The sequence below is a fragment of the Zonotrichia leucophrys genome, chromosome 7, assembly GCF_028769735.1.
Source record: "Zonotrichia leucophrys gambelii isolate GWCS_2022_RI chromosome 7, RI_Zleu_2.0, whole genome shotgun sequence".
Lineage (NCBI taxonomy): Eukaryota > Metazoa > Chordata > Aves > Passeriformes > Passerellidae > Zonotrichia > Zonotrichia leucophrys.
This window is the reverse complement of record NC_088177.1, coordinates 648,172-672,492: the sequence shown is the minus strand read 5'-3', so window position 1 is coordinate 672,492 and position 24,321 is coordinate 648,172. Positions and strand designations below refer to the sequence as shown.

Sequence of the window (24,321 nt, the reverse complement as noted above, 5' to 3'; positions counted from 1 at the left end):
CTGTCTGATTAGTCACTTCAGCCACACGCTGCTGTCTCTGCTCCTCGCAGCTCCCACAACTCCAAGGCTCCTGTCCCCAGCCCAGGACTCAGCCCAGCTGCAAATGCTCTAAAACTGGGGCAGGGAATTCACAATTAAAGAAATTCATGTCTGGGTTTTATTGCCCTGACAATCCAGCCCAGGCTGAGTTTCAGAGTGAGGTACAACTTCATGTGTGCACTAGAGCTGAGAATGTGCTTTCAGCTGCTCCTTAAGGTTCTCACTTGCTGAGGATTTCATTATTTCAGGTCATTCCTCCATTCACTCCAACACTCACCCCAAGTTTTGCTAAGAAGGGCAAGGTTTGTGAACAGCAAAAACAACTGCTACTTGTTAAACTGACACTAAAAATGGCAATCTCAATTTAAACTAAAGCTCCAAAGACAAGTTCTTTAGTGTTCCCTCTGGGATTCAGCGTCACCCTGAATTGCCATGTCACACCAGGAGCTCTGAGCAGGTCCCCTGGCACTCTGGGGGTCACACCTGATGCCCTGAGCTGGGACAGGGCAGCTCCAAACCCCCCATCTCAGCTCCTCTGCAGAGCTCCCAGGGAAAGGCAGGCCCTAAGTGGGGCTAGGCAATGTAAATTCTATTTAGATGGCACCTCAGACAACGAGATAAAGCTCATAAACTCTGTTTTATCATCCTCTCTCTTTGAGGATGAGTGAAATCCTCTTTCCTTGTTTGCAGAGCGTGAGAAAGCCCCTGAGAGCGAGGCAGAGTGCACATGGGCTGGGATGGGAACGGGAACAGGGAGGGCACTGTCCTGCCCTGCTGACTTCATCCCGCCTCTGCTCAGGGCCAGCAGGGCCCAGGGGCTGCCAGGGCCAGCCCAGCAGTGCCCCTGAGGGGCAGCAGCAGCATCCCACCCTCCGTGTGCCCTGGCACCATCCTGGGCATCCCAGCACATCCCTGGATGCAGCATCCTCGTCCTCCTGCAGAGCTGCCTTTGCACTTTCCCTGTGGGACACTGGGGAGCACTTCACAGACAGCCCTGTGAGTCCAGGCTGCTTTCCAGAGACACAATCCATCTGTCTGACCCAGCCCAGGACCAGCCCTGGGCATCCCAGCACATCCCTGAAGGCAGCACCCTCTCCTTCCTGCAGAACTGCCTTTGCACCCTCCCTCTGGGACATGAGGAGCGCTTCACAGACAGCCCTGTGAGCCCAGGCTGCTTTCCAGAGACACAATCCATCTGTCTGACCCAGCCCAGGACCAGCCCTGGGCATCCCAGCACATCCCACATCCTCATCCTCATCCCACATCCTCATCCTCCTGCAGAGCTGCCTTTGCACCTTCCCTCTGGGACACTGGGGAGCACTTCACAGACAGCCCTGTGAGCCCAGGCTGCTTTCCAGAGACACAATCCATCTGTCTGACCCAGCCCAGGACCAGCCCTGGGCATCCCAGCACATCCCTCATCCTCATCCCACATCCTCATCCTCCTGCAGAGCTGCCTTTGCACCTTCCCTCTGGGACATGAGGAGCGCTTCACAGACAGCCCTGTGAGCCCAGGCTGCTTTCCAGAGACACAATCCATCTGTCTGACCCAGCCCAGGACCAGCCCTGGGCATCCCAGCACATCCCTGAAGGCAGCACCCTCTCCTTCCTGCAGAGCTGCCTTTGCACCCTCCCTCTGGGACATGAGGAGCGCTTCACAGACAGCCCTGTGAGCCCAGGCTGCTTTCCAGAGACACAATCCATCTGTCCAACCCAGCCCAGGACCAGGCACAGCATCCCAAGCTCCTTCCCCCCTCTGGAAGTTCTGCTGCCTGCAAGGGGCTCCGAGCTCGAGTTCTTGTAGATAAATACAGAACATGCTTACAGCTGCCAATGACAGATGTTCAGTGTAAATATTATTCCAGCAGATTTCTTAATCAGATGGTGTAATGCATGATAGTGTCATTTAAAAGAAAAAAAAATATGGGTGAATACAGTGAAAAAATTACCATTTGAAAGGCAGAACTATTTTTGGCAGAATTCATAATGAACTAATTTTTCTCGTCAGCAAAAATTATGCTAAAAGAGACACCAAACTTATTTCTTAGTTGTAAGAAAGCGAGTAATTAAAAATTATATACATGTTCACCTTTATGTTCAGGTGCAGAGGAGTCCCACACACCATGACCTGTATTTGTTCAGCACCATGGAAACCATTTCACTCCATTATCCAAACATTATTTACATAAAACCGAGGGGGAAAAGGTAAGAGAAAATAAAAGTGACACAGGCAGAAATAATGACAGCCATCGGATTCATGGTGGAGCAGTGGGCAGGGAACCAAGAGGGCTTTAATGAGATTTACATCCACGGAGGGGAGCGGGTTCCCAGCAGCTGATTGCATCCAAATGGGGTGGGATGGGAAGGCAAAGCCAGGGAGCGGTGTAGGATTGGGATTGCTCCTTCCTGCCCCAGCACTGCCCCGTCAGAGGGACAAACCCCAGTGAAACACAGGCACAGGGGACAGCAGGGACAGCGACGGAGATGGGAATGGGGATGGGGACAGGAATAAGGGACAGGAATGGGGATGGGAATGGAGAATGGGGACAGGAATGGGGAATGGGAACAGGGACAGGAATGGGGAATGGGGAATGGGAACAGGAATAGGGACATGAATGGGGATGGGAACAGGGACAGGAATGGGAAGGGGATGGGAATAGGGATGGGAATGGGGAATGGGAACGGGGACAGGAATGGGAAGGGGATGGGAATAGGGACGGGAATGGGGATGGGAACAGGAATGGGAAGGGGATGGGAATGGGGAATGGGAACGGGGACAAGAATGAGGACGGGAATGGGGATGGGAATGAAAATGGGGACAGGAATAGGGACAGGAACGGGGATGGGGATGGGAATGGTCACAGGGAGAGGAATAGGGACAGGAATGAGGATGGGGATGGGAGTGGGGAAAGGGAACAGGGACAGGAATAAGGACAGGAATGGGGATGGGAATGGGAATAGGGACAGGAGCCTGGTGCCACACCGTGTTTGGGAAGGACAGCTGGACAGACAGCTGGACAGCAGCCCCAGCAGGTGTCTCAGGCTGCAGGGAGGGACCCTGTCCCACAGCAGCTCCTCAGCGGGGTTTTCATGGCCCTGCCCCAAAGCTGACCCTGCACCCCCAAACGCTGCTGGCAGTGACAGCCCCAGCCCTGGGCACCCCACAGCCACTAAAATGCACCTGCTTCACCAGCTGCTGAGGCTTGCCAGCCTTATGCCCTCCCTCCATGGATAACAGCACCAGGGACAGTCAGCAGATGCAGGGAAAGCTGCACTGAGAGCAGACACCTCCCTGTGTGCACGGCTCAGCGAGAGACAAGCCCAGGATTGTGCACACGGAAAAGGGAAAACAGGCAGAGAAAAAACAGGCAGAAAACAGGAGGAGGACAGGCAGAGACCCTCCCCAGCCCTGGGGCACAGGGGACACCCCGGGCTGAGCCTGGCAGCTCTGCCCTGGCTCCAGGAGCCTGCCCTGGGCTTCCCAAACAATTTACAGCTGAGTGCCGGAGCACGGAATGCTTATTGTCACTTAATTAAAAGAATTTCATTTTAATGCCTTTTGCCCATTTAGAGCCAATTAATGCAAGGTGCTAAGTACTCTTAAATCACATTGCAGCCAAGGCTGATCAGCCGTTCACGAGAAGAACCTTTTCTGATTTGATTCTCAGCTGAGATCTTGAAGTGCTCCTCCAAGTGCCTTCTTTGGGATGGGGAGTTGGGGGGAAGCAGAATTGGAGGCTCCCTGTGGCAGCAGCACCTGCAGAACGTGGCAGAGCAGCTGCTGCTACCCCAAAACACAGAGAAAACAACTCCAGTGCCATGGCAGGGACACCTTCCACTGTCCCTGGGTGATCCAGCCTGGCCTTGGGCACTGCCAGGGATCCAGGGGCAGCCCCAGCTGCTCTGGGCACCTGTGCCAGGGCCTGCCCACCCTCCCAGATTCCTGAAGAATCCCTTCATAATTTCTGAATAGCACAACCAAAGTTCTCAGCAGCAAAGGAAAACCCAGAACACCTGATCAGCTTCAGAATTCCACCACTGGAAGCTGCTCAAATTATTTCCAACCAAAACCACGCTGGACCTCAGGTTCCTGTGCAAACACAAATGGCAGCTTCCCTGCAGCAGGAAATACAAACACAGCCAGATTCTGTGTCCCTGTCACACCAGCACTGGGAGGGACTGGTCCCAGCAAGCACAGCCTGCTCTGAACAGCACTGACAGGCTCCAGCCACGGTTCTGGGCAGCTCCTGCCAGCCAGGGGCACCTGCTGCAGGAGAGGGCACAGTGCCCACAGTGCCCCAGGAGAGGACCCTGTGACAGTGTTCACAGGGGTCCCAGGATGAGGGAAGAGATGAGGATCTGACCCCATGTTTCAGAAGGCTGATTGATTATTTTATGATATATATTACATTAAAACTGTACTAAAAGAATAGAAGAAAGGATTTCATCAGAAGGCTGGCTAAGAATAGAAAAAGAAGAAATGGTCACAAAGGCAGTGACTGACCGAGACAGTCCAAGCCAGCTGACTGTGATTGGCCATTAATTAGGAACAACCACATGAGACCAATCACAGATGCACCTGTTGCATTCCACAGCAGCAGATAACCATTGTTTGCATTTTGTTCCTGAGGCTTCTCAGGAGAACAAATCCCAAGGAAAGGATTTTCCATAAAATATGTCTGTGACAGAAGCCAGCTCCCCCAGCCCCACCTCACCAAACTGCCCATCACTGAATGCACAGAAGCACAAGAGGTTTTGTGAAGTCCCAGAACTCAGTGTTTTATCATGAAGAGCCCTTGCTAACTGCAGAAGGAGCTGAAGGAAGTCACCACCATTGCAGTGCCCCCAGGCCCCCTGTGCCCCTCCCTGGGCATGGCCCCAGCTCCCCCTGATTGCTCTGGGTGAGCCCCACCAGGGGCCAGTGCCCCGCTGGGCTCTGAGCTGGGTCAATATTCCCTTTGTGGCTGCTGCAGGATCATCCCTGCCTTTGGAGAGCTCTGCTTTGATGTCTGCTCACAGCTCTGCTTTTCATGTGGCACTGGGTGTGAGGAGCTGGATCCCGACAGGAGAACGCTCACCAGCCTCACTGGAGCCTGCCTGAATGCACCCCAGAACTGCAGCATCCTAACGAGGTGATGCTAACTAGGATCCTAACTAGGTGATGCTAACTAGGATCCCAACTAGGTGATGCTAACTGGGCATCCTAACTAGGTGATGCTAACGAGGTGATGCTAACCAGGCATCCTAACTAGGTGATGCTAACCAGGATCCTAACTAGGTGATGCTAACCGGGCATCCCAACTAGGTGATGCTAACTGGGTATCCTAACTAGGTGATGCTAACTAGGATCCCAACTAGGTAATGCTAACTGGGCATCCTAACGAGGTGATGCTAACTAGGATCCCAACTAGGTGATGCTAACCAGGCATCCTAACGAGGTGATGCTAACCAGGATCCTAACTAGGTGATGCTAACCAGGTGATGCTAACCAGGCATCCTAACTAGGCGATGCTAATGCTATAAAAATTGGGTTCCCAAACCACATTTCTGCATGCAATAATGAATAACCATGAGCTAAAACACACCATAAAGCTGGGGGTTCAGTGTTTGGTGGCTTCGCTTTTAAGTTTTATTTTAAAAGAGGCATCTGGTGTAATTTTTTATTTTTTTAATTCCCTTTCTGTCATAAGTTGAGGCGCAAGACTGGTGTTTTCAGCATGCATACTCTACCTGCCTGGTTATTTGCCTTTAGGGAGGAGAAAAGGCAAGCTAAGCATGGGCCAAAATCTACAAAAATTGGCATTTTGGGGGCAGAGCCCTGAGCAGCAACTTCCAGTGCCCCCACATTGCTGAGCTCAGGTGATCACAGGGACCAGGGGGACCTGGGCAGGCTCTGCCTGCAGCCACTGGGGCAGGGAATGCTGTCCTGGGAATGCTGTCCCAGGGAATGCTGGCCTGGCAATGCCCCACAGCCCAGGGAATGCTGTCCTGGGAATGCTGTCCTGGGAATGCTGGCCTGGCAATGCCCCACAGCCCAGGGAATGCCCCTGTCAATGCACAGAGCCAGGCACACCCTGAACACATCAATTGCTATTGTATTTGTAATTACTTTCATTCATCAGATGTGCTGCGGGGCTCATCATCATCATCATCTCACAGAGCCATGAAGGCCACCCCAGCCTGAGCTGTGCACGCAGCCAGGGCCAGGAGCTCACACACAATCTGCAGGCACAGAGATGGGGAAAGAAACTTCTCTCAGAAGTTATTGTATAAGTTTGTTGTATTTAGAGACCTGATTTTCACTAAATATTATCACACAACCTGCAGACAAGGAGCTGGGGAAAGGAAACTTCCCTTGGAGGCTACTGTTTAGAGACCTGATTTTCACTAAATATCATCTTCACATGCTCGTTAGGCCTCCTTAAAAAATAATCTCAGGCAAAGCCTTTAAACTCCTCCACCTGTGCTGCCAATGGGTGAATGAGGAAAAAATGAATGGAAGGGAAAAAAAGAGTCAAAGCCTTTAATTTTGCCTCTGTAAGTACAGATTTTATCCCTGAGACACTGACAGCCTGAAACCTTGGTAAAACTGACCAGAGAGTGAGAGCAGGGCAGTGCAAAGAATGGAACTGTAATTAAACACATCTCAAAAAAAAAATCACACAATTCCAGGATCCCTGAGGCTGGAAATGCCCTCTGGGATCATCAAATCCCAGCTGTGCCCATGCCCACCCTGTCCCCAGCCCTGAGTGCCACCTCCAGAATTGCTGGGACACCCCCAGGGATGGGCACTGCAAACCTCCCTGGGCAGCTCCAGTCCCTGAGCCCCCTTTGCATGGGGAAATTCCTGCTGGGCCCACCCTGAGCTGCCCTGGTTTCCCCCCAAAGTACCTGGGGCCAGAGGAGCCCATGGCAGGCACCGGCTGCACCCCACACAAACATTGCAGGTGCTAATTGATGGCAATCCACTAAAGCAGGATTGGCAGCACAATCTCAGCTGTTGTGATCGATCTGTGAGTTAAACCTGGGATCAATTCCCCTCCAGACAGGGGTTGCTGCAGCCTGGGGTGTGTTCCAGCCCTGCTGGGGGCTCAGGGCTCGCAGCCCACCTCACACAGGAACAGCACACCTGGGGCACCCCAGTTCTCCTTGGCTGTCCCAGAGCACCAATCTCACCCGAGCTATGAACTCCGTGTTTAACTGCAGCAGGATGGGCTGGGACGGGCTGGCTGCACGCCTGAGGAACTGCAGGACCCTGCCGTGTGCTCAGCAGCAGCTCTGAAGGACAGGCTTGGTGCCATGGCAGGGCTCTAAGTGAGCAATCAGCTGTGAGGGGAGCAGGGCAGCGGGCTCAGGGCAGCACTGAGCCCTTTGGCCATGGCCAGGGGCAGCTCCAGCCAGCCCAGGCTGTGACCCACCCTCCCTGCTCCCCTTCCCAAGGTCCCCCTGCCGCTCTCTGTGCTTGTCTGCTTCGGTTAAATGAGTTCTCAGCCACCCCAACAACCTCTCCCCTCCCCATGGCTGTGTCCCTCTGCTCAAGTGGCAATCACAGCTGCCCTGCAGCCCCACTGCTGTGCTCCTGAGACCAGCACAGCCAGCTAAAACAGCCTGCCAGGGCTGCACCACAGCTGCTTCCAGTGACCCAGCCTGGCCCTGGGCACTGCCAGGGATGCAGGGACATCCATGGAATAACCAGGGGCATCCATGGAATGACCTGTGCCAGGGCCTGCCCGCCCTCCCAGGGAACAATTCCCAGTTCCCAGTGTCCCACCCATCCCTGCCCTCTGGCACTGGGAGCCATTCCCTGGCTCCTGTCCCTCCATCCCTTGTCCCCAGTCCCTCTGCAGCTCTCCTGGAGCCCCTTCAGGCCCTGCCAGGGGCTCTGAGCTCTCCTGGAGCCTTCCCTTCTCCAGGTGAGCACCCCCAGCTCTCCCAGACTGGCTCCAGAGACCGCCATGGGGCACAAATTTATAAATAAAGGGATAAATCAGTGGATAAATGAAGGGATAAATTAAACAAACGGGCACATCCCGGTTCCGGCGGGCGCGCTCCCGGGCGGGGCGGTGGCGCCGCAGTTCCGGCAGTGCCCGGCAGAGGGCGCCAGAGGCGGCGCCGCCCCGCCCGCAACGGGGACGGGAACGGGACAGGAACGGGACAGGATACCCGGGATGGGAACGGGACAGGGAACCCCTGGGCTCCAGGCAGAGCTCAGAGCCCCTGCAGGGCCTGGAGGGGCTCCAGGAGAGCTGCAGAGGGGCTGGGGACAAGGGATGGAGGGACAGGAGCCAGGGAATGGCTCCCAGTGCCAGAGGGCAGAGATGGGTGGGACATTGGGAACTGGGAATTCCCTGGCAGTGCCCAAGGCCAGGCTGGAACACCCTGGGACAGTGTGGGGTGTCCCTTCCACTGGAGTGGCACTGGATGGGTTTCTAAGCTCCTTCCAACCCAAAATTGTGCCTCTCTGGTTCCATGACCTTGCAAGCAAGAACACCACCACAGACAAATCTGCTCCTCTGCAAATGCCCTCACTGTGCCAGGGAAGGAGGGACAACCTGGCAGGAAGCCCTTGGCACCTGTGGGTGTCCCTTGGTCACTGGCAGAGCACCCCATTGCCCCCCTCCATCCTGCACCAATGCACACCTTTGCCTTTAAATAAGGAAATCAAGCCCAAGCCCGTGTGAACCTGTGAAATTCAGACACTTCAGGCTCAGGATTTATGGCTAAACACCTGTAAATTCTTCTGAAACAACACCAGTAGTTGGTCCCAAGGCAGCCTGATTGTCTCATAACAGACAAGCACAGTGTTTGCCACTTCAAGAACACTCAATGACATCACAAAGACTGCAGAGCAAAGTTTGCAATAGATGCAGATTGTGAGAGAGATAGCAATAATTAAACATCTGTCATGTCCATCCGCCTAAAATCTGACATGAACCCCCCACCCTGTGCCACAGCTGGATCAGACACGGCCAAAACTCATGAACAGGCTTTTAAAACCATCTTTGTTCTTTAATAACCCTTCCACAGCCAACCCCTCCCAGGAACCAGCAGTTTTCCAGGGAATACAGTACATTATTCATGAGAGAGGAGCTGGGATGAGCAGTGCCAGCCTGCTGCCCTCCACCAGGGCTCACCAGCACAGCTGGGGCTGCCTCACCCTTCCCTGCTCCCATCCAAGCATTTCCATCTTGGAAAGAGACACAACCATCAGGTGAGGAGCCACAGAACCCAAAGAGCTTCCACAGGGTGTGGGACTTTTAAAAATGCCAAAGAGAAACGCAATAAACACACGCCAAGGGAAAATGGTGAGTGGGAAATGATTCAGGTTTGAGGGATTGGTCCTGGGAAATATTCCTTGTGATGGTGCTCACAGGGGTTCTTGGGTGAGGGAAGAGACGAGGATCTGACTCCATGTTTCAGAAGGATGATTGATTATTTTATGATATATATTACATTAAAACTATACTGAAAGAATAGAAGAAAGGATTTCATCAGAAGGCTGGCTAAGAATAGAATAGAAAAGAATGATAACAGAAGTTTGTGGCTCAGCTCTCTGTCCTAGCCAGCTGACTGTGATTGGCCATTAATTAGAAACAACCACATGAGACCAATCCCAGATGCACCTGTTGCATCCCACAGCAGCAGATAACCATTGTTTGCATTTTGTTCCTGAGGCCTCCCAGCTTCTCAGGAGGAAAAATCCTAAGGAAAGGATTTTCCATAAAAGATGTCTGTGACACTGAGCCTTGGCATTCACTTGCCTGCTGCCTGTGCAGGGATCTGGGGGCTCAGATCCTGAGCAAGGCATTCGGAAACATGGGCACACCAAAACATCCATGAACTGGAGCTCAGAGAACATGGGCACATCAAAATATCCATTTTCTGGAGCTGAGAGGTTACATCTGCTGTCTCCAACCCCTGCAGGATGGCCAAGGGGTTTTTAGCACCTCAGTAAACAGGAGAATTTTGGTGATTCAGGTAAAGGCAATCCAGCAAGGGCAGTTTCAGTGCAGGGTGGGCATTCCCAGGACAGCAATGCCTGGATTGCTCCAGAATAAATCCCACCAGGCTGTTGATCCAGTGAATCACTCACATCCCTGTGGTTGTGCCTCTCATATCCCCCCCACCTCCAGCAGTATTTTACCTTAATTGATTACAATCAAATTCCTTCCATTGATCCCACATCCCTCAAAGTCTGCTGGCCTAAAGACTAATCCTTCTGAGCTACTACCTTTCACACAAACCTCAGGTGGGTTTCCAATCTGATCTGATTACCAGACCCTTGATATTCATCACTTTCCATCATATTTATCATACTTGCTTCATTTCCTAGGAGAAAGGGTCTGATTCATTAAAAATTATATGCTCCATTTAAGCAGGTTTTCTGCATACTTTACCCGGGAAAAAATGCTGAATGCATTTTTTTCCACATAAAAGTATGCCTTTTTTTGTGATTTATCAACCTTTTATGCCCTGCCTATCAGCAGCCACGTACCCCAGTGGTGCAGGACTGCTGGCAAGGGTGATAACAGGCATTGCCAGCTCAGGAACCACAAGGATTGCAGACAGAGCAAATGCCACGTGCTCTCAGCCTCTCTGATATTTCTGCGGTTTTATTTGAGCACCATCATTCCCTGGAATGGTTTAATTAACGCCCAATTCCACCTCCGTGTGCAGGCAGTGCTTGTGGGTCAGCGCAATGCAGATCCAGCGGGGGCTGCCGTGGGTTTTCCTGCAGGAGCAGAGATTTCCACACCACTCCAATTCCTCTCTCTTTATTACTTTGGAGGTTTAAGCCATCGTTGGCTGCGAGCCGTGCCACAGGTAAGGAGGGAAACTTTTAATAACATCCAGGATGGGATTCACTCCTGGGCACAGAGCTCAAACAAGGCTCAGGCCCACCTGAAGCCTCCAGGATGGAGTTTACACAGGCAGGCACCTTTTCACAACCTCTCCTCGATCTGACAGATCTCAGAGCCGAGAGAAAAACCCTTTTGAGCACTCTCCTGCTTTTGGTGCCTTTTCCATGTGAAGGGAGGTAGAAAGGGGAAAAAGAAGGAGGAGGAGGATGATGATCACAAGGAGGAAGAAGAGGCTGTTCTCAGCTCTTTTCCCAGGATCTCTGAGGCTGGAAAAGCCCTCCCAGCCCATGGAGCCCCAGCTGTGCCCACCCTGTCCCCAGCCCTGAGTGCCACCTCCAGAATTCCCTGCACACCTCCAGGCATGGGCACTGCAAACCTCCCTGGTTTCAGAGAGATTCACCTGTAATTCAAACCAAAAACGTCCAGGGTGTCCCCAGAACTCTCCAGCACGTGTTTGTCACGGAAAAGGAAATGCCACTAATGAAATATCGGGAGGATGAGACGCAGAGAACAAAGGACAGCTTTAGCATCACTCTCCTCACAAATCTCACAGAGATTCCTCACGCAGCACGAGGCTCCTGGCCTGCTGCAAAGTGTCCTTGCCCGTGGCAGGGGGCTGGAGCTGAAGGAGTTTTAAGGTCCCTTCAGCCCAGGCCAGGCTGGGATGCTGCTGCTGTGACATTTAGACAGGGCTGGAAACCAGGGCAGCCAAACCAAACCTTTCCTTCATCATTACCCAGCACAAGAGCCTGCCTCGAGCTCCTTAAAGAGAAAAATTGTCTTTTCCCTGCGATTTAAAGTCAGCTTGCACCAGAAAAGGCCCCCAAGATTGGGCTGTTTGCTTGCAGGGCCAGGGGCAGTCATTCCATAACCCCTTCTCTCGTGTCCTAATAACCCTGGCAGGTGGAGATATATTTATATATATATATCCATACATATCCATATATATATATATAGATGGATAGATGGATGGATAGATACATACATAGATATCTCCAAAATATATATATATATTGGAAATATATATATATATTGGAGATATATATATATCCTATATATATATATATTTTGGTTATATGGTAAAAACCCTTTGCTGGGCATGGGGACAGGGACAGCCTCAGTGCTGGGGATGCCAGGGAGCACCAGCAGTGCCCAGGAGTGCCCAGAGCAGCAGGGACAGGTCTCAGTGGAGCAGAGATGAGGAATTGTCAGCAGCACACATGGCCCTGAGCACCAGCAGAGGGGCCCAAGCTGTTCTGTGACTCTCAGCTCCATCCTGAACTGGTAATTACACAGCTCAGGAGCTGGCAGTTGGCACACACAGAACAGATTTAGCTGTGACGACACGCTCCTGCTCCCCAAGCGCAGGCAGCAGGGCTGCAGCATCCTCCAGGGGAAGGGGTCCCTGCCATGGGTGGGCTCTGAGCTCCCTCCCACCCCAAACTCGCTGGGATTCTGCTCCCCAGCGCAGGAAAAGCAAAGCACAGCCGCGACAAACTGTGCAAAACTTTCCCTCTCTATCAAACACAACTGTGGAAACGACCAATTCCAATTGGTCATTGTGGAATTGTGGAGTAAACAGAGCACGGTTTTATTCCAATTGTGGAATAAACAGCACAGCCACGCTGCAGCCCAGGCTCACCTCACCCGTCATTAGCCTGCTCCTAAATCAGGGTACAGCAAAGCTGTCAGACAAACATCTCCCCTGTTCTGCTAAAAGTCACTCACAGCTTCACCCCAAGGTCCCTTCTGGTACTGGCTACACACATTGTTCTAATTATTTATCTTCTAATTAATGATTATATTAATTATTATTTATTATTTATTAACTGGCTCACTCTGTGTATGGGAGGCCACACTTCTGACCCACAGAATCCCAGACTGGGAAGGAACCTTAAATCCCATTTATTCCACCCATCCATGGCAGGGACACCTCCCAGTGTGCCAGGCTGCTCCCAGCCCATCCAGCCTGGCCCTGGGCAGTGCCAGGACAATTCCCAAAGCTGGTCACAGCAAGGACAGCACACACCCAAACCCATCAGGTGCTCTCAGTTCTGTGGGCAGTTAGCAGGCAGTGCTTTGTTATTTTGGGAAAAGTTGCACTTTGTTAAAACTACAAATTAAATTTGCAGAATTTCCCTCCTCTCAGCTTCAAATGCTCCTTTTGTGCATTATTTTATTTTTTCCCCTTATTCCCTATCCAGATCATTAATGATTAAACTTTACAAAGTTTACAACTCTGAAGCATTCCCAGTGTTCCTGCAATTCCACCTGATCCATTTGCCAGGGCTGGAGAACTCCTTTGTGCTGAGACCCTTTGAGCCACACCTGCCCTTGGTCTGCACGGTTCTGCACTCACCTCTTGGTGCTCTTGTGCTTTGCATTACACATTCGATATAAAACAAATGTATATTGGATGTAGATATACATTTCATTTAAAAAAATTGGTTTATCTTTAAATGGGAGAAAACAAAGGAGCCACCCCGACGCTCCCTGTGAGTTTCCCTCCATGGAGGCAGGATGAAATCACCAGAGTTTGCTGGGAAAGCGCCTCCGAGGAGGAGCCGAGCCCTGGGTGGGAGGAACACGAGGAGATGCAGAGATTAGGAGGCCTAATGGAGTTTGGAGGGGCTGCATTCTGAATCTATCAAACCCTGACATTTGAGGGAGCTTTATATTTTCCTTTAAGAGTAGTGCAGACCCCAGTGAATTATATAATGGAATATGGCTCCCCAATGTAATCAAAGTTGACCTAACAGATTTGTCTTTCTGGTGCTACAATCCACTGAAAATCTTTAAGGAAATCAGAGCTGGATTCGAACAACAAAGAGGGAAAATCACTTTTTAAATATAAAGCAGGCCTGGAGAAAGCAAACTCGTACCAATTAGGAATGCTGCAGCCATGGAATGGTTTGGGCTGGAATGCTTTGCTCAGGATGGGACACCCAAGGGCAGCCACACCACCCCTGGGACACAGCAGCACTGACCTGAGTGCTGCAGGGGGGCTGAATAAATCCAGATTAAAGCACAAACATTGCATTGCTGAGACTTGAGGAGACAACCCCTTCCTTACCCAGGAACAAAAGCAAAGGACTCAGGCTTGCCTATAAATGCATTTCAAAAAGCATTTGCCCACTTTTCCCTAAAGAAATGGCTCTGAATTGGCACAACATTGAACTGATTTGATTGAGTCCCTCAATGCAAAAACATCCAAATCAGCCTCCCCTCAAATGGTTTAATCACACCCTAAGTCAAATTTACCTGTAGCTAAAATACCTCAATTCCAGGATTGCTGTTAACTGAAAGACATAATGCTGATTTCTACAAAGTTAAGAGCAAGGAGTAAAATTCTAAAAAATCCAAATTTCTCTCACCGAGCAACTGAGCAGGGGAACCTGGATCAGAAGGCAGAGCCACTGCTGGTCCCTGAACACACACAATAAAACCAGTCAGATCCCATTTGTTAAAACATGTGATTCAATTAATTTCGCCATCTTTACTGAATAATTCACTTGATGAATCAATTCTTCTGGTAAATAAGCACTTCCACGTCCCATTGACCTCTGTGTGGGCACAACTGATTTTCCCTCTTGGCATTGATGTTCTTTGGGGCCGGGAGGGAAGGAGGCTGGGTCAGGAGGCAAATCCAGAGGAGCCCCTGGCACTGAGGTGTCGCAGAAAACATTTTATGGAAAATCCTTTCCTGAGCGTTTTTCCTCCTGAGAAGCTGAAAGGCCTCAGGAACAAAATGCAAACAATGGTTATCTGCTGCTGTGGGATGCAACAGGTGCATCTGGGATTGGGCTCATGGGGTTGTTTCTAATGAATGGCCAATCACAGCTGGTTCAGACAGAGAATCCGAGCCACAAGATTTTGTTATTCATTCTTTCTTTTTCTGTTCTTAGCCAGCCTTCTGATGAGATCCTTTCTTCTATTCTTTTAGTATAGTTTTAATGTAATATATATAATAAAATAATCAATCAGCCTTGTGAAACATGGAGTCAGCTCTCATCTCTCCCCTCACCCTGAGACCCCTGTGAACACCATCACACTGAGGGACCCACCCGTGCCCAAGGCAGCCCTTCCCAGGGAAAGGGAGCCAGGAGAAGGTTCGGACCAAGGCCAGGAGATGACCAGCCCAGGGAATGACCCTGGAAGCTCAGCAAGCCCCAGGGAACAGGGAATGACCCCTGGAAGAGCCCCAGCTCACTCCAACCAGCCCAGAGGACAATAATGCATTTGGAGACTTTCCCCCATTTGGTTCCCTCCCAAGAGCCCCTTGCCCATGCAATAGGATTTGGGGGCTCTTAAGGACAATTTTTTATTTGGCTGCTTCCATGACTAGTGAAAAATGTTATAACATTTTTAAAGAGGAGGCTTTCCAGTAAGCACCTCCAATTTCCTTAAAACGTTTGCCGCGGAACCTTTATCAGGGAGAAAAGCTAAACATAAGGACACAGAGACAGAGAGGAGATATTCCTGCATCTATTTGAAGAACTCTCATCCATAAAGCAGCAAATTGCCATGGTAATTATCACTGCCTTCCCTGTAATGGTAGGAATAACCGTGCCTGGGTTATACATATGGACCCGCTCTCATCCCATGCGCTCATCCTGCCTGCAGAGAAATGATCTTTTATGGAGCACCAGCATTAAATGTGTTCTGGCAGGGGGAGCGGGGTGCTCAGAGCTGGAGCTGCTCCTGGGGGGCTGCAGGGAGCCTGTGCCCACCCCAAACCCAGGAGCAGCAGTGTTCCCTCTGTTCCCAATGTTCCCTGTGTTCCCAGAGCTCCAGCCAGGCCGAGCATCACCAGGTGGGCATGGGGACGGTGGGAGCTGCACTGGGACATGGCCAGGTCCCTCCAGGCTCCTCCAAAACCCCAGACAGGCAGGGGCTGCACTGAGGGCACCACGAGTCAAAGGGGAGAGTGGGTCTGCCATGGTCTGGGCTGGGGAAACTGAGACTCAGATCTGCCTCGTTAATCCATGCCTGGTTTGTATTTAGTTCCTCTGCAGAGAATCTGTTCCAGAGGCCAAGGAGCTGGAAAATTCCTGTTCCTGCTCCAGTTCGGCACTGCGGATAAATCTCCAAATTCTGCTGGACAGTGACATGGGACATTTTGGGAATGACAGCTCTGTGCCTGCTCAGGTGGGCTCCAAACCCTGCAGGACAGACAGACACACGGACAAAGTGACCCTGCAGGACAGACACAGGGACAGAGCAGAGTCCCAGCTGGCTGTCCTGTATCCCTGGCAGTGCCCAAGGCCAGGCTGGACAGCGCTTGGAGCACCCTGGGACAGTGGAAGGTGGCCCTGCCCATACAAACCAACAAACAATAAAAAATCCCCGCAAAACAATAAATAACCTCATTTTTTGGCCCATAAAAACCAACCAACAAACAATAAAAAATCCCCACAAAACCAACAAATAACCCCATTTTTTAATTCGTGTCCTTTTCCACTGAGCTGAAGGAGGTGGCCAGGCCATTCCTTTGCTAGCCCAGGAATATTTCAGCTCCCTGCTCCCTTAGTTCCAGCATGGAAATATCCCACAGGAATCTCCCCATAACCCCCTGAGCCCCAGCCCTGCCTGCAGAGAGCCTTTCCTGCCCCCTCACCCCAAATTCAGCCCCTCAGAAGGGGTTTCTGTGACCTGCATTCCTTTAGGGCGCCTGCCTTTGCAAACCTGGAATCTCTCATTACTCAGATTTCAGTCCTCTGAGGAGCAGCACTCTGCTGAGAATTGTTTTGACGTGAAAGGACACGTCACTTTGCACCAGGAATTTCCACAAGCTGGCCATGGAACTACTAGAGAGTTTGTCTGTGCTTTGCAGCGACAGCAATGTGCTGTAGAATGGGTTGTGAGCATCAAAAGGACACGAATATTCATTAGGCACAACAAATTGAAGTTTTTATCAAAGCACAAGACAAAGTGGGAAAGGAGCTGGAGACCATGTCACTGCAAGAGGATTTTTGTGTCTGGGGATGTTAATTTTTGGTGATCCACTGGACTGCTCTCCATGTCAGGAGGTGTTGGGACAAATCCACACCGATGCATCACCTCCCTTCACTCCCAATACTTTGCGAGGGAGCAAAAAAAACATATTAAGATCCCTAATTTTTGGCAAGTTTACATTTTTAAAGTTAGAAAAAAGAGCCCCTATTCATATTAATAAACTGCAAGCTAGAATGTTAATTTGGGCTCTTAGTGCTTCCTAAACTTTTTTTTGTTCCCTCCAAAACCAGCTCCAGGACGAGGCTCTGTCCTTCTGGAGGTGTCTGAGCCCCCACAGATGCCACCACCAATGTCCTTATCCCACCACATCCTTGATGCCACTCTCGGGACCAACAGGAAATGACTTAACGTCGCATTGCATTGGTGTGGTTTCGTGCAGGAGGAGGAGCAGGAAGGCCTTCTGCATGCCATGTTTGGCAGACATCTAACAGAAACCCTTTCTTAGGATTTGTCTTCAGAGCTGAGAACTCAGAACAGAATGTGAACATCGATTATCTGCTGCTGTGGAATGCAACAGGTAAATCTTTGATTAGCCTATCTTAGATGTTTGTGATTAATGGCCAATCACAGTCAGCTGGCTCGGACAGAGAGTCTGAGACACAAGCCTTTGTTATCATTCTTTTCTATTCTTAACTTAGCTAACCTTCTGATGAAACCTTTCCTTCTATTCCTTTAGTATAGCTTTAATATAATATATATAATAAAATAATAAATCAGCCTTCTGAAACATGGAGTCAGATCCTCGTCTCTTCCCAAATCCGAAACCCCCTGTGAGCACGGTCACACCGCAGCCCTGCTGTCCGTGTCCCCAGGACACACATCCCGTTCCCATCCCATTTCTATCCCGTTTCCAGCCCGTGCCCCGGGGCTGCTCTCGCTGCGGCTGCGGAGCTGCAGGAGCCCGGGGAGCGGCTCAGCCCCGATGTGCTGTGACAGGTAAAGGGCACGGTGCGGGCTGGAGCTCCTGCTGCCCAGGGGGATGGGATGGGATGGGATGTGCTGCACCCTTCGTGTGCCGGCACGGAGCAGGGAATCGCCGTGAATGGCAGGTGAGGCTCCCCTTGCCCTGTCCGGGCTCTGCTCCTGCCCGGTGCCTGCGGAGCCAGGGACGGAAACGGGAATGGGGAGCACAGACACAGCACAGGCTGCCGGCAGCACGGGAATAATGCACTTTAACAAACCCCTCTGTGCGAAACACAAACACCCCACAGAAACTGCAGGAAAGCCTAAACCGTGGGGGCACCCTAAAAACCCCTTCTGGTTTTGCATTGATCCAGCCTAAGTCATGGGGACATCTTAAAAACCCTTCTGGTTTTGCATTGATCCAGCTGAAATCATAGGGACATCTCAAAAACCCTTCTGGTTTTGCACTGATCCAGCTGAAATCATAGGGACATCTCAAAAACCCTTCTGGTTTTGCACTGATCCAGCTGAAATCATAGGGACATCTCAAAAACCCTTCTGGTTTTGCACTGATCCAGCCAAAATCATAGGGACATCTCAAAAACCCTTCTGGTTTTGCACTGATCCAGCTGAAATCATAGGGACATCTCAAAAACCCTTCTGGTTTTGCACTGATCTAGCCAAAATCATAGGGACATCCTAAAAACCCTTCTGGTTTTGCACTGATCCAGCCTAAATGATGGGGACATCCTAAACCCCCTTCTGGTTTTGCACTGACCCACTCAGGAGGAAAAGTTTACATTTCCATGGACCACAAGCATGAAAGTTGAGAATGCCTTCAGGCTCCGTGTGTCACAGAGGGGTTTGGGCTGGGAGGGACCATGAAGCCCTTGTGTTCCAAAGCCCTGCCCTGAGCAGGAGCATCCCCTCCTGGAGCCCAGGCACCAACAGCTCTGCTCACTTTGGAAAGAAAAGGCTCCAATACATTGCTTTACAAGTTGCATTTTGATCCATCTAATGGGCTTTGTGCTCAATGTAAGTCCCAGACAATGCCCCTGGGCTCAGCAGGGCTCCTGCAGCCACACTCCCAGGAAGAAAAACGCTGTAAACAGTGCGTTACAGGCCTCTATTTCAGCATGCACGAGGCTGGAAAGTACAAAAAACTATTGCTGCAATAATTTCTACTTCTCCGGTTCCGTCTCTGCAAAATCCCCGCGCTCGCTGCCCGGCCTTTGCGAGGCTCGTGTTTGTGTTCCAATTTTTCCCACAGATTTGATGACGGCTGTTTTCGCCAGCAGAGCGGCCAGGCTGCCTCCCTCACAGAGCAATTACACAAGGAATTAATTATGGCAGGAGCAGATGAGAGCAGCACCCAAAATAACTGCGGGTCAGATTGGTGCCGTGGGTCGAATCTACGTCATCAGAGTGGGCACTCCAAAAACTGAGTGCCACAAAAAACTGAATACCCGCAAAAACTCTATTTTTCCCTTTGGAAATCAGGCACATCTAGAGGCAAGGCAGAGAAATGCCACACAGTAAACTTAAATACAGATGTGCTCTCCCAACACCTGAAATTATGCCATTGTTATCGCACCATTCAGGAATCCAATGACTCCTAACCATAATTTAGCTAAGATCAAGTGTAAAATCTATTTAATAATACCCAGTACATCCTCTATCCTGGAAATTATATCCTGCGTTTGCAGGGCACTGACTCCATAATCTAACAGGTCTTTTCCATCTCTGACTTCTATTAGCCTATGAATTATAACAAAAGGACCATTAGGCAAACCATAATTGTGGAAACAGCCTCTGACACGTGAGACTAACTCCTGCCATGGCAGGGAAAACTAAAATTAAAACACAGACAATTGAAGGGAGAGCATTCCCTTTATCCAAGAGTTAAGTCACTCAGGCATCCATCCTGCAGGGCAGGCAGCAGCCAGCCTGTGTGAGTGTTCATAGGAGTTTTCAGATTGGGGAAGAGATGAGGATCTGACTCCATGTTTCAGAAGGCTGATTGATTATTTTATGATATGTATTACATTAAAACTATACTGAAAGAATAGAAGAAAGGATTTCATCAGAAGGCTGGCTAAGAATAGAAAAGAAAATAATGATAACAAAGGTTTGTGGCTCAGACTCTCTGTCCGAGCCAGCTGACTGTGATTGGCCATTAATTAGAAACAACCACATGAGACCAATCACACATGCACCTGTTGCAGGCTCCCCCAGCTGTGCCCTGCACCTTGCAGCACAGCACTCCCAGCCATGCCAAACGTGGTGGCAGAGAGGGCTGGTTGTTATTTATGGAGCAGAGGAACATCCAGGAAGGATCAGGAGGACTCTCAAGATCACTCCTGTTTGCAGCTTGAGCAGGGTTTGAGAACAGGTCTTTCCAATCGAGTAAAATGGGAATTTTCAGTGAGTAAAATTCTACATTTCTGCCCCGGCGCACTCAGAGCTGAGTTAACCCTTCCATTTAAATCAGCTCTGCCAGGGGGTCAGGACTGGCAGCAAGGGCTCTCCATGGGCTGGAGGTGGCCACACCTGAACTGCATTTCTCATTGCAATCAGATCCTGAGAAATATCCTCACAGAGAGCTGCTGGCCCAGCAGAACCCATGGAAAAGCACTTGGCAATGTCCCTCGAGTGCAGCAGGGCAGGGTCACCCTCACTGCCAGCCCTGCTGCACTGCAGAGCCCTGGCTGGGGCAAACAGGCAGGAGAGGGTCCTGCAGGGCCAGGGGGGCTCACCAGGAGAGGGAACACTGCCTCTGTCCCAGATTCAGGCACCCCAGAGCCTGGTTCTGCAGCTCTGGCTCTGGTCCAGCCCTGGTTCTGCAGTCACTGCCTCACCCAGAGCACATCCCCACTCCCCATTGCACACAGTCAGCAGGGTCACAAAGGAGTCTCAGAGCTGGAAAAGTGCCCCCTTTTCAGTTCCTTTTTCAGAGAGGATTTGGTGGGACCCTGCCTTGGATTCCCAGCCTGTTCCCAGCTGGACTCCCAGCTCTGGGCTGCAATTCAGCCTGGAGCACTCAGTGCCACAACATGGCATCTTCTGCACCAAAACAAGCAGCTCCTGGTCTACTTCTCCCTTTCCCTAAAGGAAGATCTCCACAGTATAAATCCCCATTAAATATTATTAATAAGCCTGGGGAGGAGCTGGGGCCGGATGCACAAAGCCAGGATTCCCTGCTGGAAGCACAGACACCTGGGAGAGCTCCCAGGGCTTGCACAGCCTCTGATCCCTGCAGAAAATGAAAATATCCCTGCTCCAGCTCCCCATGGCACAGGCACTGCTGGGATTGCAGGGCCAAGGGTTTCTCTGCAGCCCCTGGTCACTGAACCTGCAGCTTTCTCCTCTAAAACATCTCCAAAGGCAGAGAGCAGAGCTTTGGAATTCATTTTAGCACCACCTCACTAACAGCAGGGACTTGCTCCTGGTAACTTTGTCATTAAATCATATTTTGTTTGCAAATCTATCAAAAAATACAACTCTAGCCCAAATGTGTTTTATGGAATATGCATTTCTCGTCCTGGCCCTGCTGCTCACTTACAGATGAGGAAAGCATTGTGAACACATGAACTGTATTTGTTTGTGTCAGGGAATGCAAGGAAATAAAAATGTAACAATTCTTTCAGTTCTATAAGGTTCATCTTCAGGAATTAGCACAAAGAATCCTTTTCAGAGGTTTTCAGGAGAAAAGACATCAGCATACGACTTGAAATTAATTTGTAATAGGCCCAAGTGTGTTTTATTGTCCTTCTTTGTGCTCCCTGTTACACAGGAGATTATCCATTACACAAATATCATGAATACATGAACTTGGGGTGCTGTCCTTTGGGACCCTCCATCATTTACACTTTATAAATATTTATATAAATGTTGTGATGCTGTGCTGACCAGCCCTGAGTTCCAGCAGTTTGTTGACGCCACATCCTCACACGCCTATGGCCGCAAAATTCATGGCCAGATACTGGAAGTCACATAACTCAGGAATCACATCACTCAAAAATCACATCCCTACTCTCTGGACACACCAGGGAAATACCCAATTTTACAAGAAAATAAAAAAAATATAAAATGAGAGTCACTTAATGGCAGCTTTAGGGAAAGGCTATACTCTGAAAACAGTCCTGGACCTTCCCTGAGTGCAGGGACAAACCCCAAACGCCCTGAGGCAGGAGCAGCCAGCCCTGAGCCATGGACCCTGCAGGTTCCTGCTCTCCCAATGCTGTGTTTGCCATCCCTGACAACAAATCAGTCAAGAAAAGTGAGCCCAGTAACGTTATATAGTGTTTATTAACACATGCAGGTCCCTGTGCCTTCAGTCAGGCACACAAATCTGGGTTTGCCAGTGCTGTAGAGCAGAGCCATCCTATCAAAGCCATTAATTAATTGAGCAGAGCTGAATCAGCCCAGCCCACACAGCACACCCAGGGCTGCCACAGCCACCCCAGTGACCCCACAGAAAAGCTGAGTGCCCACACTCAAACCTGGCCAAACACCCCTTCTCCTCAGCAGGAACATTCATTGCATTGAACTCCTCCACTCACCAGAGCAGCTCAGCTGTAAATGGGGAGCTGAGGAGGAGAGGCTGAAGCGACCAAAACACCTGAGGTTTGCTGAGGACATTCTCATCCCAATGGTGGGCCCAAAATTACAAATGAGGTTTGGTGTCTGACTGAGAATCAAAGATTTGAATAAAAATTAGGAATTCTATGACTAGACAGGAGGCCTGTTCAATGAAAGGTGCTGCTCACACTGGTCCAAAGGCAGATTTCTCCTCAGCATTTAACCCTGTTAAAATGCAACAATCCCACCAAAATGCAATAGTGCCACTGCTTTGATCAGCATATACTTTTAAATGAGATAAATTAAGAAAACAAACAAACCCACGAAGCTGCAGCCTCTCCACATTGTGCCACAGCACCAGAGAGGGAAACTCTTCCCTGCTCAACCAGGGGAGCAGAGACAGGAGGAAATCAGGAAAGCAGAGAATGCACACCATATAGGAAATGTCAAATATGTCAAAACATTCATGAATACCAACATCTCCCTCTGCACCATCCCCAGCTGCAGGGGTTACTCAGGGCTAACGTTTCACAAGTGCAGATTATGCAGCACGGGGTTTACTTATACATAAAAAATCAGCTACAGGTGCATCCGAGGCGCTTTTGCATGCAGCCAGTCCTGGGGTTTCTCACACTGCAGAAAAGCCAGGAGGGTAAAATCACATAAAATGTGAATTTCCCAGCTCTGGATACCCCGGCCGTGAGTTCTGCCAGCTGCTTGCAGTGCCCATGGCACACAGGTGAGGATGATGGGGCAGGGACACACAGGTGAGGATGATGGGGCAGGGAGCGAGAGCGAGGGCTGCTGCTGCTGCATTCCCAAAGCAGCAAAGCTCCCACCGGGGCAGCTCCTCTGCAGGAGCAGCACGCACCTCCCCGGCAGTGCTGCCAGCCCGCTTTGGTGGCACTCGGAGCCCAACACAGCCAGGGCACCATCACATCGTCCAGAGCCTCGGAAAACGCGGCTGGGATTGCAGAGCACAGCGGGCAGGGCGAGCAGCGCACACCTGGCCCCAACCCAGCCCCGGTTCCTCTGTCAGGTTTGGAAATGTCGGCACATTTTGGGGGAATTGTGCCTCGGTGTAACCTCCTCGGCAGGAGGAGGAAGGTGCCCAGCTCTGGGGAGGAGCAGGGACACTCCCGTGTGTGCACCAGCGTGACTCCAGACACAGCAAACGCTCTCCACCCTTACACCTCGGAGTAACTCCACACAAATCAGCCTGAGCAAAACAGAAAGTTGGGTTCGAACCAGCCCAGCGGGTCGGTAAGGAGCCACAAAACCTGGAATTGCGAGGAACAAACCAGGATGGGTCTGGCTGCTCCTCACACGAGCCCAGCAGAACGAGCAGTAACAAATTCCAGCAGCAGCGCACGGCTGAAATAATTAAGATAGCTATTGATCTGGAATATTGCAAGCCTGGAGAAGCGAAACCTTTTAATAAATCCTCCCATTGATACCGCCAGTTAAAAAACCATTCCTTCAGCTCCACATTCTGCCTTGAGCTCGCATTCTGAACCTTTTTCCCCAATGTCTCTGCACAGCGCTCAGCATTCCCGGAGCCTGCGAAAGGCAGGAAGGCAGGGAGTACAGAGGCTGTGCCCCCTCTGCAGCCCGCCCCCAGCCCCAGCCCCTGCCCGAGCCCACCTCGGTGCCCGTGTCCGGTGTTCGGTGCCCGCTCGCTCCGGGTCGGCGCCTCCGCTCGTCCCGCCGGGGACACACCCGGGTACACCCAGGTACAGCAGGAGAAAAAGCCGCGGCAGGTGCGGAAGGGCCGCCCGGGAAGGATAAATTCTGCTCTGCCCAGGTGCAGAGGGTTAAACCTGATTGAAAAGTTGCTGCGAAGGGCGCTGATTAACGCGGTGGGAGCAGCTGATTTCTGGGAGGGATTGGGAGCAGCTGCGGGATGTTCAGAGGGGGATCG

The 24,321-nt window shown here is 50.9% G+C and overlaps 1 long non-coding RNA gene across 1 annotated transcript in view; it reads right to left on the bottom strand.

Annotated features, from left to right (window-relative positions):
* Window positions 1-24,152, bottom strand: part of LOC135450441 (uncharacterized) — a 62,504-nt gene extending 38,352 nt beyond the window's left edge. Inside the window, exon 1 of the long non-coding RNA XR_010441071.1 lies at window positions 24,045-24,152. This is a non-coding gene — a long non-coding RNA (uncharacterized LOC135450441). The remainder of the gene's footprint in view (window positions 1-24,044) is intronic.
* Between the last annotated feature and the right edge of the window lie 169 nt (window positions 24,153-24,321).